Raw genomic sequence first — 20762 nt, forward strand, 5'->3', positions numbered from 1 at the left:
ACACTCAATGTATGGTGTTAGAGCTGTAGTGCAGGGAAATTACACTACTTTGATACTACAATCCTGTAAAACTAGTAGACACAATACAGCAGCAGTGGAAACAGTTCAGCTTTGAAACTCTACTAAAGTGTGAGAAATTTAACAATTAATATGAGATTCTTATTAAATACAGTAAAAATAATTAGCAGAAGTGCAAAAATTATACATTTTTTTGTTCTCTTAGCAGCGGGTGGTTTAGATGCAACAGTAACTCTCAGGCGAAGTAGCCAAACCAAGAGCAGCTCTGAGGAACTGAGAAATAAGGGTACAGGGAGACACTGATTTTAAAGGAAATGCCTGATGAAGAAGAACAGGTTTTATTTCAAGTTCATTGTTTTGGTTATGATGAATGTTAAGGTAGATATTCTGTAAGATTCAGTGAACTTTTCAGGAATGCACTTTAAATCTTTGTACATAGTAAGTAGCAGCAATTGTGTCTAAGGGAAACTAATGAGGAAGTTTCCAAAACTTATGTCAGACACTGATGATATGGGTCTAATGTTAAAAGAAGTTGTAAGGGTGTTTGAAAACATGTGTCAATACAGAGTTAGGGTAAGCAAACATAAAAGCTGTTAATGAAAAAATGTGAGAAAAGACAGTAGTCTGCAATTTTAGGGGCATGTTTGGCATACCGGTAGGCTAGAAGACATTTATGGGAACAGTTTGAGAAGGTAGAATATAAAAATGAGCAAAAGGAAGAGCTAAAGATGTAAAGATTAAAATACTACTACTAAACCATTTTTTGTCCTTGCTTTTTATATATGGTTCATTTTTCCCTTAGGAAAGCCTGAACATGGATTGTTATATAGTTATTAATTTATGTAGTTATTATTTTTTGTCAGCACATACAGGAGGGAGACATGTTTTTCTGCCCTTATTTAAAGAAACTGATTAAAATCAACACAGGAGGTGACTGTAACTCTATGCAGGTGGTTTACAGGACAAGCTGCACTTATTTTTAAAATCGTTTTTTTCTCAAAACTTGCATTTTATCTGTCTTTGGCCTAGCACTCTTGTGTTGGGTCATTTACTGCACTGTTATAACTTGTTGATACTTGTGAACCTCTGCTATCTCTGAAAAAAACAAAAAAATCTTGCTTTTTTCCCACTTTTCTGAGATTTAAAAAAGTTCAGTTACAGGCTTGCTGTTCTTGAACTGTTTGTAAGTTTCTGTGAGGCCATTTTTTGCTTGGGCTAAAGGGAAGTCTCTCTGTTGATCAGTGGCAGTGAAAAACATTGAGCAGCCTGCCTGCCCCTGTGGGAGTGGTTGCTGACTTGAAACTGTAGATCTGAAGTAGGAGAATTCATTTGTCAGCAACCTGTGGGTATGGATCCGATATCCGATCCGAACCGGCATGGTTTATCCAGCTATGGATCCGAGCTCCTAGCTCCTCCCCTCACCCATAATGCCCTGCTCTCCCTACATGACCTCAGATCTAGTTTACTGCGTTCATGGTGACAGCTGGATTTTGAGCTCCTATTAGCTAAGTGCATTTTTGGTGTTTTAAAAGACCTTTTCTGTCAAAAAATTGTTAATTTGTGTGAAAGTATTAGGTTTTCCCTCTGTTAGTCTAATTTTTAATTAAATTAGTTAGTTTTGTAGTACCCTCCCCTCACTGGTACGTAGCTTGTGTGTGCGTGTATTCTCTGGGGCCTTCTGTGTGAGTGTTTAGTTTAGTTACTTTGCTTTACTTTTTAAAAAAAAAAAAAAAAGTAAGTATGTCTGAGGCCCCAAAGGCAATCTTTTCAAAATGCTCCGAGTGTGGCCATAAGCTATCCCCTGCTGATGGCCACACTCGGTGTGTTCGATGCCTTGGGGTTGAACACCTCACCTCTGGGTGTTCAATCTGTGCAGGGTTCAACCCCAGGGCATCGAAGGAGCGGAGGTCGAGGCTGGTCTTGGCGGGACTCTTGCCCCCGGACTCGGCTTCGGCCCCCGCCCCATTGGTGGTTACTGCTCCGGCAGTTCCTGCCTTGCCTGCTCCCCCTCCTCCTCCCGGGATGCAAACTCCCTCTAAGGGTTCGGAGGAGAGGGAAGCCAGGAAGAAGGACCGGAGAGAGAAGCACCACAAGTGGCGGGCCGAGTCCTCAGTCTCGGCCCCGCCGGCTAAGCAGGCTTCTCCTCCGGCCTCTCTGGCTGCTGGCTCTCCTCCTCCTCGGCTCCGGTCTCCTGTTTTTCACCGGGGCCTGAGGATGAGGAGACCCGACCTCCTTCGAGGCTATCGAGGCGGCACTCAAGGCCTGCCTCGGTAGCCTCGTCGAGGTCTACCTACAGCCTCTCCGATGCTGATCTGGACCGGATGATGCAAAGTTTCATCCAGGCCCAGATGCAGATGGGAGTGCTCCTGCCTCCCCATCTGGGGAGCTCGACCCATTTTCAAGCCCATAGCTCCTTCTCCGACCCGCTACCGGGTTCGGCCTGAGCCGGGCCGCCTCAGAGCCGGGGGTGGGTCGGTGCCGACAGTACTGGGTACTTCGGATCCGACCCTGCCCTCGAGTTTGTCGGATCCGACCTCTCGGAGCCTTGGCCCGAGCTTCGGATCCGAGGGACTCAGTGTGCCTTCGGTGCCGTCCCTGTCGGAGCGCACTGTTCCCTCAGATCCGAGGGGCTCGGCACCGGCTCCGATCCACTCATCGGATCCGAGGGGGAGCCGACTTTCAGATCCTATTGTCGAGGCTGGCTCCCCCTCGGCTTTTGATGTGGTGGAGAGGGCTCTGTTGAGGGCATCCGGACCCCCGGCCCTTGCTTCGGCTCCGTCCCGCACTCCATCTGCTCTGGGCCAGGCTTCCATCACCCGGACATTGGGACAGCCCGCTTCATTGCCCCAAGCAGTCTCCTTGGATCTGGACATTGCTGGTGAGGGCTCCTCTGACAGCCCCCCCGAGGAAGCACCTTGCAAGCATACGTGCAAGAGGAGGCACATAGACTCCCCCGAGTCCCAAGTCTTTAACTGAAGACACTGACTTGGAGGAAGGGGAAGGCTCCCCAAGATCACCCCCTGAGGATGTCTCCTTTGGAGACATCATGGAAATGTTACGGATCAGAGGTGGGTGGTCTGCCCCAAAGTCTTCCTTGGACGAGTCCGTGTTCTTGGAGGCATTTGAAGCGGGCCTGTCTACCTCTTGGGTGTCCCCTCCTGCCGACCCCCTGGTGGACCTTATTACCACCAGGGCCTGGAAGGAACCGGACACTGTGGAGCCAATCCCCAAGAGGCCCGATAGGATCCTTAGCCCCCCTGCTGACCGTGCCCACTGGAGCAAGGGACCCCCGGTAGATGCCATGTTGTCGGTAGCAGCCACTAAGAAGGAACTCGCCCAGGAGAGTCCCTCAGTCCATCCCCCGAGCAAGGAGTCTCGGATGATGGACCGTTTGGGGAAGCGAATGTTTAGTTCAGCGACCTTCTCAGTGAGGGCGCTCAACTATTTGGCACATGTCATTAGGATGCAGCGCGATCTTATCAAGGAATATGCTGCATCCGCCCCAGAGTCCATGTCGGAGGAGGACAAACTTATGCACTCCACCCGTATGGCCACTCTTCGTTCTGTGACCAACACCTCTATGCGGTTACTTTCCCACGCTACCGAGGGAGCCGCTAGAGCTGCAGGAGCGGGCCTAGTCACACGACGGCAGGCCTGGCTCCACCACTGCGATTTTACGGAGCCCTTCAAGGCATCATTTGCGAACGCCCCCTTTGACGGTTCTGCCCTTTTTGGCAAGACGGTTCACGACACCTTGGTTCAGAGTGAGAAGGACGGGAAGACGCTGTCTGCCGTCGGAGTCTGCTTCTCTGTGCCCCAGAGTCCTACTCTAGGAACCAAAAGGGCCAGAAGAAGATGTGGTTCCGGAAGTCGCAGCAATCCCAACCCGCTCCGGACAACCAGTCCTTCCGCGGCAGAGGAGGACAGGGAGGACGCTGCCCTAGAGGCAGAGGGGCTTCCAGGAACTTTGGGTCCAGGGAACCTTTCTCTGAACGGCCCACGCAGCAACCCTGAGGGGTTGCCCGACTGCTCCACTTTGGAGGCAGTCGGGGGACGTTTCTCAGAGCACCTAGCGGCATGGGAGCCCATTACATCAGACCGCTGGGTACTCCAGATTATATCCAGAGGTTACAAGATCCCCTTTCTTCATGTCCCAAAGTTAAAAACCCTCCCCGATGTTCTACCCGATCAGAGGGAGGCCGCTTCAGCAGAAATTGGCCATCTGCTGAGAAAAAGAGCCATCCAGCCCATCCCCCCAGACCAGATCAGATCAGGGTTCTACTCCAGGTTCTTTTTAGTGCCAAAAAAGACGGGGGACCTAAGACCCATTCTGGACCTGTCCCTGTTGAACCTGGCAGTTCCCAAAGAGAAGTTACGGATGGTCACTTTGCAATCCATCCTCCCCCTTCTAGGGCAGAATCACTGGATGTGCTCTGTAGACCTCAAGGATGCATACTACCACATTCTGATGGACAGACGATCCAGAAGGTTTCTTCGCTTCCGGCTGGGAGCCAGTCACTACCAGTTCAGGGTCCTTCCCTTTGGTCTCACCACAGCCCCCAGGGTGTTCACCAAAGTATTAGCAGTGGTTGCGGCCCACCTGAGGCTTCAGGGGGTGCAGGTCTTTCTGTACCTAGACGACTGGCTTCTCACCGCCCCAACAAGGCATCTACTCTCTTTAGCAAGAGACTCCTTTCTTCGTCTAGCTCCCTGGCTAGGCATCACGGTAAACATAGAGAAGTCCAACCTGGTCCCTACTCAGATAATAGATTTTATAGGAGCCAGGTTAGGCACAAAAGATTTAAGAGCCTTTCTCACAACCGACAGAGTTCGGAATCTACGACTCCAGGTGCGGGCCATCCTTCACTCCAGCTCAACACCTGCGGAGTTGATCCTGAGGGTGCTAGGGTCTATGGCGGCAGCGATTACTCTTCTTCCACTCGCCCGCTTGAACATGCGGGTACTTCAGTGGACTCTTCAGATGCAATGGTCATTTCTCTCTCTCCCCCTGTGTCATCCCATTGCAATCAGCAAGGCTTGCAAGCGGTCTCTCTTGTGGTGGCTCCATTCCCCGGACCTCCACAGGGGCCGCCCCTTTTGTGCATCTCCCCCTCTCGCCACAGTGACCACGGACGCTTCCCGCCTCGGGTGGGGGGGCATTTTGCGGGCCGGATGGTCCAAGGCACGTGTAGCGATTCCGAGACTTCCCTGCATATCAATGTTCTGGAAATGAGGGCGGTGCTCTTGGCGTTGCAAGCACTTCAAGCCCTCCTTCCTCTGGGAATGATTGCGATTCAATCAGACAACATGTCGGTGGTCTGGTACATCAACAAACAGGGGGGAACCAGGTCTTACCCTTTATGTCGAGAAGCCATGAGAGTGTGGGAATGGGCGATCTCCACCAACCGCTTTCTCATCGCAACGCATATTCCGGGTCGGACCAACATCCTAGCGGACAAGCTCAGTCGCACCATTCTCTCCCCGTATGAGTGGTCTCTCAATTCTCAAGTAGCGAAACGTATCTTCGCACAGTGGGGGACTCCCTGTTGCGATCTTTTTGCTTCTCCCTTAAACGCCAAGTGCGATAGTTTTTTCGCTCTAATCCCCCCTCCAGGGGATGCTCCGAGAGATGCTCTGGTGCATGCTTGGCCTCTCGGTCTCCTTTACGCATACCCACCACTACCTCTGATGCTTCAGGTAATTCAGAAAGCCTCTTGGTTGGGGTGCAGAATGATCCTCATTGCCCCATTCTGGCCTCGACAGATCTGGTTCCCTTACCTAAGGTCTCATTCACTGAATCCACCATGGATTCTAGATCCCATTCCAGATCTGATATCACACCCATCGAACCTACCAACTCCGAACCTGGGCATCCTGAAGTTGACTGCTTGGCTGCTCCAGTTCCACTCCTAATCAGGACTCCTGGTATCTCGTCCCCAGTTAAGGCCATTCTGGTGGCGGCCCACAAGCCCTCTACCAGAAAAATTTACCGCAGTAAATGGAAGCGTTTCTCCATTTGGGCAGAGCGGCAAGGCCTAGATCCTTTCACGGTTCCCCTTCCTTTGGTTCTAGATTTCCTTACTACTCTCTTTAATGATGGTGCCAGTAGTTCCACGGTCAAAGTTCAGCTGGCGGCCATATCTCATTACCATGTTGGTCATGATTCAGGGTCTCTTATGTCAGCTAAGTTATGCAAAACCTTCCTAAAAGGCACCTTTTTGCTCAGACCCCCTGTCAAAGAAACTGTTCCCCCGTGGGATCTTTCCTTGGTACTTCAGGCCTTGACGGCTCCCCTTGAACCTCGCCACAGTCGATCTTAAATTCTTGTCCTTTAAGACTGCTTTTTTGGTAGCCATTACTTCGGCTAAGAGAGTTTCTGAGCTTCAGGCCCTGTCCATGAAACCGCCTTATTTGATCTTTCATCCGGACCAGGTGTGCCTCAGGATCAATCCCTCCTTTCTTCCTAAAGTAGCTTCGGAAGCTAACATTAATCATTCCATCAACCTCCCTGTTTTCTTCCCTAAGTATCAAAACAAAGGCGAATACAAGCTGCATTCCTTGGATGTTCACAGGCAGCTTCGTTTTTACCTTCATAGGACAGCTGGTCATAGGCAATCAGACCAGTTGTTCATTTCTTTTGCCAAATTCAACCTGGGTAAACCAATTTCCAAAGTTTCTTTGTCACGCTGGATTTCTCAGTGTATTCTGTTGGCGTACCAAGCCTCTGGGAGGCCCGCACCGGAGGGAGTCCATGCTCATTCAACCCGGTCTGTCTCTACTTCAGCAGCCTTTAAGTCTAGGGTTCCTCTGGATGACATTTGTTCAGCAGCCACTTGGGCTTCATCTCATACCTTTATTACTCATTACAAGTTGGACATCACGTCTAGAGGTAGAGCATCCTTTGGCTCCGCGGTGCTCTGGAATATCCTTCCATGATGGCCACCCAAGATTCAGGTAGCTGGGGACTCTGTCCCACAGGTTGCTGACAAATGAATTCTCCTACTTCAGAGTTAGAAGTTATGTACTTACCATAACGTTCCATCTGAGTAGGTGGATTCATTTGTCAGTTTCCTGCATAGGGTGTGTTACCCTTTAGTTAGGGTAGTTGGTGCAGGGCAAACTCGATCTGAGGTCATGTAGGGAGAGCAGGGTATTATGGGTGAGGAGAGGAGCTAGGAGCTCGGATCCATAGCTGGATAAACCATGCCGGTTCGGATCCGATATCGGATCCATACCCACAGGTTGCAAATGAATCCACCTACTCAGATGGAACGTTATGGTAAGTACATAACTTCTAATTTTATTGGCCATTTTGGGTCAATTCCAAAACTCCTTCATCTTCCTCTCTTAAAACCCTCTTTGCGTGGTTTTGCGCGTTTTGAGCATAGCGCAACAGCGGGCAGCGCCACCTAATTGGGTTTAAACTATTCCTGGCTCCACAAAGTCTGCTCTTCACTTTTTCCCTTAAAACTGCTCTATCTCTCAATTTAAACACCATATTCTCATTCTAAAGCCCTTCACTGGTCCAATTAAGTAATCCTACAAGTTAGCACTATTAAACCATAAGCACTACTTATTCTTATACTCCCTACGATTACCCTGTCCTCTATTGGTCCATCTTAAATTCAGTTTCCCTATATTACTGTAGCATGTCCAAAGGTTGGTCAATGGTTTCCTCTCCAGTCCAGCTGGTGAATCTGGGAATTTTGAGGCAATGTTACAACTGTCTCATGTACACGGACAACCCTCTCCTCCTCCAAACAGGTTCAAATATATGTGAGAGATGCAACTATTTAGCCAAACTGGAGGCTGAGCTCTCTCATCTCAAAACTGGTGTAACCAGTCAGGAGGAGAAGGCAACCTCAAACAACACAATTCCAGTATCACATAGTCCCACCACATCAGCGAACCAAATACATAAATACACAAAAACATATTCGGAGGCTCTAAATAAAAATCTACCTAAGCAACAGAGACCTCCAAAGCAGACATCCAAGCAAACGCTACCTCAAAACAAAACACGCACAACACATAACCCACAAAGTCAGTGTGCCAAGCAGCCACAGCCCTTAAGGCTGAATAACACACCTGATACTCTTGTAATAGGTGACTCTATTGTCAGACACACTGACGTCCCGCTCACCAGGCTGAATAAAGAGAAGGTCACGGTGAGCTGCCTGTCGGGTGCTACGATCCGCCACATAACGCAAGCACTCAGGTCACTCCAAAGCAAATACAAATATGACTCAGTCATTGTACATGCTGGTGTGAATGACCTGAGACGTACCTCCCTGGACTACATGAAAAGAGACATAGAGGAGCTCTCTGATCATGCAGCCCAGGCTGGTATGACCCTGACCTTGAGCAGCATCTTGCCCTCACCTAGAATGATGCCACAGTACAAAGATAAAATGATTGATTTTAACAATTGGCTAAAATTTTGGTGTCATTCAAAGGGGATCCAGTGTCTTGTCAGCCTGGGATGACATGCTCGACAAGCCACGTTGCTTCTCTAGGGACGGCTTGCACCTGTCACCAGTGGGCTTTCGGATATTTGCAAAGGCACTTGCCACCCCCATAGTGCCTTTTTTAGGCAAGGCTCAAAAGTCAAACCTACCCCCATAGACAGCAGAAGGAACAAGAAACTAAGGGTAATGCTGCTAAACGCCAGAAGTCTTAACCTCAAGATGCACGCACTCTAAGCTATCCTCAGTATGGAGAACATCGATATCTGTGCAGTGACAGAAACCTGGTTCAAAGCTCTAAAGAGCACCCCAGCACTACCAGGCTATACCTCATATCATGCTTTTCGGCCCCAAAACCCGGACCGAACCACAAAAGGAGGGGGCGTTTCCATATTTATCAAGGATATCCACACCTCCAGGTTAGTGGCATTGCACAAAGTATCGGAGACCATCCATGTGCAACTAACAGTGGGCAAGACTGCTTTTCAGTTTATAGCATCCTACAGACCACCCTCTCAAAGTCAGGAATCCCACTCGGCTTTCCTGAAAACATTGGAGAACATGAAGATCTCTCCGAACACCATTATATTGGGCGACTTCAACTACCCAAACATTGACTGGGAGCACTACTCAAGCCCCAGCACCTTAGCCCAAAGGTTCCTGGAAATTATAAACTCAAATGCTATGGAACAACTAGTCACCACTCCCACAAGAGGGGACAACATACTAGACCTGATCATTACCAACATGGGGACTCTGTGCTCCACACCAGAAGTATATCCCTCATTGGTAAGATCAGACCATAAACTAATTTCACTGGATGTCCACATCCCGACCCCACCCCCAGCCCAGAAAACCACAGTGAAAAACTTCTCAAAAGCGAACTTCTCACTTCTCAAAACCGAAGTGGAATCCTTCAAGGCCCCAGGACCAGTGGAAACTACGGCCCAAACTGCAGAATCCTATATAAACGCATTCTACGGACATCTCCAGGAATGCATGGATCATGCTATCCCAAACAAAACCAAGACCCAATCATCCAAAGGCAGGCGTCCAGTCTGGTGGACCCCTGCCATAAATAAACTGTACAACAGAAGGAGGAAGCTACTACATGATAGAGCAAAATCCCTAATAGGGAAGGCATCTCTGATCAGTACTAGCAAAAAATTACGATCCTCATAAAATCCTGCAAGGCCAGCTTCGAGAGAAAATTGCACAGAACACCAAAGACAATCATAAGGCTTTTTTTCAGTTATGTTAGAAACCTGGGATGCAACTCCCAGACTTGTTCTGAGTTGATTCTAAATGACAAAAAATACACTGAACCCACAGACATCGCTAATATCCTGGCAGACAGGTTCAGTGCAAACTTCACCCCACAAAAGAGCAAGTATCTATCCCGGCAGAGGGCTGCCTCCCAAACATCTCTGATGCTCAGGTGAAGGCTGCCCTCTCCAAAGCAAAAAACACTGCTTCCATGGGACCAGATGGCATCCCAGGTTGCGTCCTACATGAACTCCAAGAGGAACTAATCCCTCAAATAAAACAGCTATACAATCTCAGCCTCACTACAGGATATGTGCCCACAGAATGATGTACAGCAACAGTGGTCCCACTCCACAAAGGTGGAGCCTCTACGGACCCTGGAAACTATCGCCCCATAAGCCTGACTAGCTTAGTCTGCAAGGCTATGGAGAGGATCATCATGGAGCTCATAAATAAAGACATTGGGGACCTACAGACACTAGATCCTACCCAATTCGGCTGTGTCAAGGGCAGATCCTGCCTTTTGAACCTGGTTGACTTCTTCAAAACAGTCACCAAAGCCATAGATGAAGGGAAGGTAGTCCACACAGCCTATCTGGACCTTGCAAAGGCATTTGACACAATACCCCACTCGGGCATCATAGATAAGCTATCCAGCTTAAATATAAACCCCTATGTCACAAGATGGGTCGCAAACTGGCTCAAAGACAGAACCCACAGAGTGAGAGTTGCTGGAGCCATGTCAGACTCAAACCGTCACAAGTGGCATCCCACAGGGTTCTGTCCTAGGACTACGCTTGTTCGGTATATACTTTTGCGAGGTACAGGCAAACGTGGAGGACTATGGCTCACCAAGTTCGCAGACGACTGCAAACTGGGTGCCATAATCAACTCTCCAGCTGACACAAACATCCTTCAAAAAGGTCTCACAGAGACAGATAACTGGTGCCAGTGCCATGGTTTAAAGCTAAATGCCAAAAATGTATAGTCATACCCTTTGGCAAAAACAATGTGCCCACAAATTACCACATAGGTGGAAACCCATTAAGTACAGAGAAAGTTATTAGGGACCTGGGGACCCAAGTTGATAGCAATCTCTCCTTTGAAAACCACATTGCCAAAGTGGTTAGAAAGACCTTCTACATAGCCCACCTCATCACGAAGGGTTTCACATCTAGATCAAGAGAGGTAATCGTGCCCCTTTATTCATCCCTCATCAGGCCCATCATAGAATACAATGCCCCTTTTGGGATGTACCTTACCCGACATCTGCAGCAATTAGAAAGATCCCAAAAGTATCTCACCAAGAGGATCAAGGGTCTCAAACAGATGCCATATGCTGCTCGGTTAAAAAAACTCCAGCTTTCCTCATTTGCATACCGCCTACTTTGAGGCGATCTATGCCTGACATACAAAGCTATGTCAAATCCAGAATTAATGGACATGCTCCACCTCAGTAAATCTAAATCCCTTAGAGCCACACGAGGGACTTGAACCTCAGCACAGAAATAAATAGAACTTGCTGGAGGGACAGGTTCATAACCCAGAGGCTCCCTTCGCTCTGGAATAGAATTCCAGTTCATGTGAGGCAGAGCACCTCACTGAATCTCTTCAAGAAGAATCTCGATAGGTGGATGGGGGATCGTAGGTTTGTCCCAGGGATTACTCCCGTGTCACTATTAGACAGAGGCACAGTAAACTAAACCTTAAAAAGGGCACAGTATACTCAAATCATGGGGTGGCGTAAGCCATACAGAATCAGGCTAGGCTTATAATTGCCCCAGGGCAGATAGCCTAGTATGAACCTATGAACCTATGACTGTGAAGCATTTTATGTGGGGAAAACGCTCAACAGACTTAAAAGAAGGATTTCTATCCAACTTTCCAAAATTAGAGCTAAGTGCAAGAATAATGCACTGGCTCCACACCTGCAGCTTTCAAAAGACACACTGGCTTTAAATTTCAAATTATTGATCCCGTGAACCTTTTGGAACTGGAAGGAAACATTTCTAATCTTTTAGAAAAATATGAACTACTGTGGCAGCTGAAACTGAACTCTTTTAGAAAACCGGGGCTTAATTATTATTGCTCCATAAAAAGCATGCTAGAACTCAGAAAACTGCCTCATGGTTTAAAAGACTATTAAAAGTCTGATATGGGACTGATTAATGCTGACATTACCCACTAATATTGTATATACTAATATTGTTATAAATAGATATCAAACATTGTAAATATTTTACAATGAAAATAACTGACATTGGTACTGTTTTCTGATACTTTCACTCATTTAAACTAAATGCTTTCTTAGATGCCACACTTGAACAGATCCCCAGGGCCTTAATGCTTTATTTGTAACATTTTTCACTGTATTTCCACCTTAGCAATTATAGCTATGGTTTTCAGCCCACTTAGGTGTTCACTTGTAGATTTATATACATGTTCATTAATATTTTGATACGTTTTTTACACACAAACCTAATGAAGTATTTATTTGGTACGAAAGCGATCTTTATTTAAAGTGTTTCAGGGTATAAGTTACTGATATTTATTCTGATAGATGTTTAATCATTTTGTTAGTGAGTTAGTTTCTTAATTAATAAAATCTGGATTAGTAGGCTAGCCTTAATAAGCTGTTCTTATATTATATATTTTAATTTGTCTTTATATTTTAAGTTTCAGTTCAAAGTAGCAGTCTCAGTTTACACTATGGTATTACGGGGGAAGGGGGACTTGGTTAAAGGACTGAGTGTAATGCTTTTATTGCTCTTAACAGAACCACCCTCTGTAACCACTCACTTGCTTCAAATAATCTGATTATATATAAATTAATGAATTTCTTTAATGCTTTTCATTATACTCAACTAGGATCGTTTGTTTGTTTCAATAAAGGATATTCAATTTTTAACTCAACTGTGGACTACCTACTGTTTTATTATCTTGTAGTACGTATTTTAAGGTTCAAATTTTATTAGTGAACTAGGTGCATAACATATTTCAAGGAGTGAACTTCACACCCTCCACACTGCAAAGTTTCTGCTTGGATAGTTATTAATTTGCTAACCAAACAAGTGAAATGATTCAGCAATGGACCCCTTTCAGCTGTGATCTAAAAGCATACAGAGACACGCAAAACAACAGTCAATGCCAAATACTGACCTGTACTTGACTGTAGCAGTATTTTTAGGCAAGGTCTCCAGAACAACATTACTGATCTGAAATTGACAAACCAGAACAAAATAAGGGTCATGCTGCTAAATGCTAGGAGCTTAAACCAAAAGCTGCACTCCCAAGAAGCACTTCTGTCATTAGAAAATGTGGATGTCTCTGCGGTCACAGAAACCTGGTTCATGGCCTCAGAGAGTACCCTGGTCTTGCAAGGCTACAATGCCTTCACACATTTAGACTTCAAAATGAACTTGTGGAAACCCAAGGAGAAAGTGTTTCAATCTATATTTGAAATTTACTGCAGGTCCAGGTTATGGTAGACAAGACCCCCATTCAAGTCATAGTCAGCTATAGATCACCTTCCATGGGTCACGACACCCATGAAGCTTACTTGACCAAGCAGGAGTCAATCCAAATTTTACCAAACATACTGGTTATGGGGGATTTCAATTATCCCACCATCAACTGGGAAACCTAAGCTAACCCTAACTTGCTAGCGCAAAAGTTCCTTGACTTTGTTAATCAAATCCCTGGAACAAATTGTTCACACCCCGACAAGGGGAACAAACTTTCTGAATCAGGTCCTCATCCACATGTCAAACAAATGCACTGCTGCAACTGTCGGACCCTCATTAGTTAAAACTGACCACCAGCCAGTCACCTTCGAGCTGACACTAACATCAGAACTCACAAAGGGTGAAATCAGACTAAAAAACTTCACTAAGCCAAACTATACCCTCCTAGGTGAAAGAATAAATGCATTCCAAGCCCCACCCCAAGCTGGAAGTGGTAACTACGCCAAAGCTTACAGTAAAGTCCTGTACAGTCACTTGTATAAGTGTATAAACTCAGCCATACCAGAAAGAATCAAAGCCAGAGAAAACAAGCTGTTGTGGTGGACATCCAAAATCAACAACCTTTACTATAAGTGCAAAACTTTGCTGTCCAAGAAAACAAAGGCAAGGCCCCAACAATGGAAAAGCACCCTCCTCAACTTCAAAAGGCAACTAAGACAACTTGTCAAATCCTCCAGAGGCTCCTTTGAAAGAAACTTGGCAAGTACAGCCAAGGATGACCATATGGCCTTTTACAGCTATGTACAAAACCTAAACCAAGCATGTGCAGAACTAGTGGCCAACAGTATCACACACACTGACCCCACAGAGATAGTAAACCTGCTAGTGGAAAGATTTGGCAAAAATTCACTCCCTTATCCCCTCCTAACTTGCAGCAAACCTTCCCCCCACCCTACATATCTAAAGAGCATGTCCTCAAAGCCTTGTCCAAGGCAAAAAACACAGCCTCTATGGGACCAGACAAAATCCCAGGCTGTCTTCTAAACAAGCTAAAACATGAACTAGTATCACCACTAAGTACTCTTTTCAATCATAGCCTAACCACAGGCTTTGTTCCTGCAGAATGGAAAACAGCAACGGTTATTCCCCTCCACAAATGTGACCTAGCAACAGACCCAGGGAATTACAGGCCCATAAACTTTCCATACATGTCAAGCAGAGCACCTCACTGGGCCCTCTTCAAGAGAAATCTTCACGAGTGGATGGGAAATAGAAAATTCACCCCAAGGATCACTCCAGTGGGTTTTCCTGACAGAGGTACTAGGAACTAAGGTCGAGTGGCATGATGCCAGGGTAATCCTGTGGGCTAGGCTTGTAAAGGTGCCAGGGCCATTAGCCTAGTACACACCTATGAGTCTATAAGCCAGACCAGTTTCATCTCTAGGGCCGTGGAAGGTATCATTATGGACCTCATAAATAAAGACATAGGGGACCTCCAAACCCTAGATCTTACCCAATTCGGCTTTGTGAAGGGCAGATCCTGCCTGTTAAATCTGGTGGATTTCTTTGAAAATGTGACCAAGGCCATTGACAAGGGCAAATCTGAGCAGACAGCATACCTCGACCTGGCGAAGGCTTTCAACATAATCCCACATTCAGGCATTACCAATAAACTTAGCAAACCTGAATGTAAACCCCCTCATTGTAAGATGGGTTGCCAACTTGCTCACAAACTGGACATACACTATCAAAGTGGGTGACTCCACATCAACCAGCACACCTGTTATCAGTGGGGTCCCAAAGGGGTCAGTACTGGGCCCCCTACTGTTTGGTATACACTTCTCAGAAGTTCAAGTCAAAATTAAGGGGTTGTGGCTGACCAAGTCTGAAGACAGCTGCAAGCTAGGTGTAATCATTGAGTCCCCAAATGATGTCCGTATACTCCAGGAGGGTCTCACGCAGACCAATGACTGATGTATTAATCATGGTCTCAAACTGAATGCAAAGAAATGCATCATCATTCCCTTCAGCACAATGTCCCCTCACACTATCAAATCAACAACAGTACCCTAAGTACCCATGAAGTGGTAAGGGACCTGGGATCACAAGTTGACTGCAGCCTGAACTTTGACCACCATGTGTTTGCTGTAGTAAGGAAAGCTTTGTACAGAGCACACTTGATTAGTAAATAGGTTCATAGATTAGTACTAAGCTAACTGCCCTTGTGAGCCATTTTAAGCCTAGCGAATTATCCCTTGTGAGACTCAAACCCTGCACCTTGTACTTGCAAGGCAAACACCTTAACCATTAGGCCACCCTCCCAACCCCCAACAAGGCATTGCCTTGAGAGCAAAAGAGGTTATAAACCCTCTATACTTGGCTCTTATCCAGCCAATAATTGAATATAATGCCCCATTTGACATGTGCCATAATAAGCACCTGCAACAATTAGAGAAACCGCAGAGGTTTCTAACAAAGAAGATCAAGGGGGGGTCCAGCATGTGCCTTACACAGACCAACTAAAGTTCCTCTCACTATACTCCATATTGTATAGACTTCTTAGGGGAGACTGGCCTATAGAGCAATCCAAGACCCAAATCTAATGAACTTGCTGCATATCCATAAATCAAACAGGACTTGGGCTACCCATCCCAGGTATCTAAATATGGCCTGCAACTTAAACAGGACAAGATGGAGAGACGGATTTATCTCCCAGCGACTGCCGCATCTTTGGAACAGGCTAGCAATTCATGTGAAACAGAGCACCTCTGTGACACTGTTTAAGAGGAACCTGGACAAGTGGATGGGGCACCATAAATTCCTACCAAGGATAGAGCTCACATCCTTCCTGGACGTGGGCAGTCATCACTAAATGCAATCCTGGATATTGACTAGCATTTCTATTATATTACATTGGGATGAAATGTCTAGGCTTAAAATGACCTCCGGGTTGATAGCCAGGTAATCTCTTATGATCCTATGAACTAATCAGTCAGGACATAAGGAACTCCGAACATTGGACCCTTCTTAGTTTAAATTTTCAAGGGTAGGTCATGCTTACTCAACCTAGTGGATTTTTTGAAAAGGTCACCAAAGCAATGGATAAAGGTAAAATGGTACATACCACATACCTCAACCTAACTAACAGGTTTTAACACAGTTCTCCACCTAGGCATAGTAGAAAAGCTAAATAAACTGGGAATAAACCCCTATGTCACCTGCTGGATTGCTAACTGGCTGACAGAGAGACCACATAATCAAAATGGGGAAGTTCCCTCCACAGAGAGACCAGTCACCAGTAGAGTCTCCAAGCATTCTCTGCTGGGACTTGTCTGGTTTGGTTTATAGATGTTATGTGATCCTATCTCGCCTACATTCTGTACTGATGGGTTCGGAGCCGATCCTCGGCTCCGACTCGGCACGCTATACTATAGCACAAAGTCTCTTATTGGCTGAGCTATCCTACATCCCAGGATGCACCACCCCTGCTTCCCCAGATCTCGTTTGCCACTTTACAGCAAAGACGTGGTCTCGGACTTGGCTGAACTAAGTGCTTTTTTCTTCAAAGAATTTCTGTCAGAAATTTTTGATGCTTATACCCAAAAGCTGTTTTAACAGCTATTGTTGTTGTGTGACTGAGTTTTCTGTGATTTTTTCTGGGAAACTTGTCTTTAATTTGAGGGAAAGGATCCCGTTTCAGTTAGAGGGGCCTTGCCCTCTCGCGTGTTGGAGTATTTAGTGTCAGTGTTGTAGCTTAGTTGGACAAGCAATCCCGTTTACGTTAGAGGGGTTTTTTGTCCTTATTTACTCTTCCTTAACTGTTGGTTTTTTGAGAAAGTTTTTTTGAAATTAGTAGTAGTGTTTGTGTAAACATGTCGAAAGAGCATAGACCTTCTGGGTTCAAAAAATGCTCTAAGTGCAGCTACAAGATGTCTATAACAGACGATCATTCGTTGTGTGTGTATTGTTTAGGCCCTAAACATCTCCAGGAGTCATGCAGCGTTTGTCACGCCTTTTCCTCTCGAGTCCTCCAAGAGAGGAAAAACAAATTGATTCTAAAAGGGCTTATTACACCCTCTTTTGAGGAGGCTTTATCGTCTTCCTCTTCTCCATCCAGGAAAAAGAAATCGTCGGCTCCGACCAGCCCGTCGGAACCGGCCACAAAGAAATCTCGGCAGGCTTCTCCATCGGCTCCACAGACTTCGGAGCCGAGGGCGGAACAGTCTGCCTCGATGCCTCCAGCCTCGACTCCTCTGGCTTCGGAGCCGACAGCTAGAGCTTCGAGAGGTGGGTCACCTTCATCGACTCCACTGTCTTCGGAGCTGATGAGAGTTGCCTGCTCAGACTCTTCCCCTTCGGCGCCGAAGTCCACTTCAGCTCCGAGGGAAATTGCTGTGGTTGTGGAGTCTCCCTCGGCACCAATATTTATCGAGACGATTCGGAGCCGGTCCCCCAGTCCTTCGGAACCGGTGGAGAAGTCGACTCGAACTTGTTCGATCTCCTCTCGGTCTTCGAGAATGTCTGATTCGGACATAGACAGGGTACTTCAAAGGCTGTTTCAGTATCCAGTCTTCCAAAAGTTAGTTTCGGCTCCAGCCCAGTCGGCTCCGGAGCCGATTGCCCACCCTGTTGTCTCAGTTCCTCCTCCAACAGCCTCGGCACCATTGGAGTCGGTGCTGGTGGAGCCGATGGAGGTTGTCGGGTCGGCTCCGACCCTTACTCCAACCCTGCCCTTCGGGTCGGAGTTCGGTACACGGACCTCCTCGGTCGGCCCCGGGGGTGATGCTTCGGGACTGATGTTTTCGGTTCCAAGCCTCCCTCTTGGTGCGTCGGCTGCGGGAGTGCCGTCTACTGTTGTGGCCTCAGGGGTTGGACCTTCCCAGGACTCTGGGGGTCCGGCCTTCAGGGCCATGAGGAGTGCTTTGGCCAAATCTTCCTTGGCTACCTCCACCATCTCTCCGGCACCTTCCCTTGGCATGGAGACTGGTTCCTTTGTTGTCCCCCTGTCTCAAGACAGAGGAGCCCTGGGGCCTGAGGTCACCTCCATTGGGGGTTCCCCCCTTCCTGGAGGTCCTTCCGAGGCTTCTTCGGAGGAACCTCCCAGGAAGAGACAGTGCAAGAGGAAGCACGTCAACTCCCCGGACGAGTCTCTCACCTCAGACACTGACCTTGATGATGCGGAGGGGTCCCCCAAGTCGTCCTCGGATGATGTCTCCTTTGCGGACATCTTAGAAGTCCTGAAGCAACGAGGCGACTGGCAATCCAAACCCCCTTCTGCTGAGGAGTCGGTATTCCTCAAGGCCTTCGGGGCTCAGCCATCCGCCTCCTGGGTATCTCCGCCCTTCGATGAGCTCGTAGATTTGATCTCGCGAAGGGCGTGGGAGCACCCGGATTCTGTGGAACCGGTGCCAGCTCGCCCCAATAAATTTCTTTCAGCCCCCCCCCAAAAAGGAATTCCTCTCCAAAGGTGTGGCTGTAGATGCCCTGGTGGTGGCATCTGCTACCCAACAAGATGTGGCAGAAGCGTCTACGTCCGTCCATCCTCCTAATAAAGAGTCCAGGAGCATGGATCAGTATGGGAAGCGCACCCTTACTTCAGCAGCCTTTACGTTAAAGTCTCTGAATTATCTGACGCACTTCACCAGACTTCAGAGGGATCTGGTCAAGGAACTTTCAGATACCCTCTCTGGTAACCTACCTGAGCAGTTGGCCCAGACGGTTAGCTCTCAGCTGGCTACCTTATCTTCATTATCGAACTCGTCCATGAGGCTCATTTCGTATGCAGCCGAGGGGGCGAGTAGAGCGGCGGGAACAGGCGTTGCTCTACGGAGGCAAGCCTGGCTCCGCCTGTGTCACTTTGCGGAAGCCTTCAAGTCTTCCTTTGCCGACGCTCCCTTCGATGGGTCCTCTCTGTTTGGACCCAAGGTAAAGGACACCTTGACCCGCTGTGAACAAGAGGGTAAAACCTTGACTGCCGTAGGAGCACGGTTTTCCACTCCCTTCAGGCCTTATCCCAAGGCTAGAAGAGGGGGGAAGATGTGGTTCCGCAAATCTCAAAAGGCTTACTCCTCACAGCAGGGCGATCCCCCTTCTAGAGGCAGAGGAGGGGGAAATTTTTCAGGAAGACGCCGTCCCAGAGGCGGCGGAGGCCCCCGCAACACTGGAGACCGCGAGTCCTTTTGTGGCTCTTCAACCTTCCAGCATCCCTGAAGGATTGCCCGACTGTGCAGCTCCAGAGCCAGTCGGGAGTCATTTTTCGAAGCACCTAAAGGCCTGGGAGGGTATCACTCAGGACCGATGGGTGCTCCGAATCATCGCCGGAGGTTACAACATCCCTCTTTCTCAGCCTCCCCCCACCGTCCCGGATAATCCCGGACCCACCACCCAGTCAACGGGATCTCGCAGCCATTGAAATCTTAAAGCTGCTTCAAAAAGGAGTCATCCAACTGGTCCCCGAAGGTCAGACCGGATTAGAGACTTACTCAAGATTCTTTTTGGTGCCAAAAAAGACCGGGGACTTGAGGCCTATTCTGGATCTCGGCAAACTAAACCGATCTGTCAAGAAGTCCAAGTTCCAGATGGTCACCTTACAATCCATTCTCCCACTGCTGGAGAAAGGTGTTTGGATGTGCTCCATAGATCTCAAGGACGCCTATTATCACATCCTGATAGATCAGGCGTCCAGGAGACACTTGCGCTTCAGCCTGGGAGACAGTCATTTCCAGTTCCGTGCACTGCCCTTTGGTCTCACCACAGCCCCCAGGGTGTTCACCAAATGTTTGGCGGTGGTGACTGCTCACCTGAGAAGTCTAGGATTCCAGGTGTTTCCATACCTAGATGACTGGCTCCTAACTGCCACCTCCAGGCGTCTACTCTTAAAAAACTTAGCAGCCACTATATCTCTAGGCAACTCCCTAGGAATCACCTTCAATTGGGTAAAGTCTGTGTTACTGCCATCTCAGCGCATACAGTTTATCGGAGTAGAGATAGACTCAAAGCAAATGCGGGTCTATCTTCCTACAGAGAGAATAAAAACATTACAGTCTCAAGTTCGAGCCTTGCTCCCCAAATGCCGAGCCCCAGCCAGGATGGTCCTACAACTGTTAGGCTCCATGTCGGCCACCGTTCTCCTAGTTCCCTTAGCAAGGTTACATATGAGGATTCTCCAGTGGCTCCTGTCAGTACAGTGGTCTTATCAGGATCTCCCTCTCAGTAACCTCATTCTGATCACAGAGACGTGCAAACAGGACCTTTGGTGGTGGCTTCTTTCCTCCAATCTGGATCAGGGGCGACCCTTTGTTCCACCACCTCCAGTGGCCACATTGACTACGGACGCCTCCCAGACGGGGTGGGGGGGACATTACCTGGGCAGGTCAGTCCAAGGCAAGTGGCACTCGGACGAGAGTCTCCTCCACATCAACATACTGGAAATGAGGGCGGTGCTTCTATCACTGCAAGCACTACACAGTTACCTCCCTCAGGGCATGATTGCCATTCAGTCCGACAACATGTCAGTAGTCTGGTACCTGAACAAGCAGGGAGGGACCAG

At 47.7% G+C, this 20762-nt stretch overlaps 1 protein-coding gene across 2 annotated transcripts in view; it reads left to right on the plus strand.

The window, feature by feature from the left end:
* The window catches only part of CDK20 (cyclin dependent kinase 20), a 592070-nt gene that overhangs the window by 226480 nt on the left and 344828 nt on the right, over positions 1-20762 (plus strand). The gene's annotated exons all lie outside the window — the stretch shown is intronic.

The sequence above is a fragment of the Protopterus annectens genome, chromosome 8.part0, assembly GCF_019279795.1.
Source record: "Protopterus annectens isolate FY-2018-M chromosome 8.part0, PAN1.0, whole genome shotgun sequence".
Classification (NCBI taxonomy): domain Eukaryota; kingdom Metazoa; phylum Chordata; order Ceratodontiformes; family Protopteridae; genus Protopterus; species Protopterus annectens.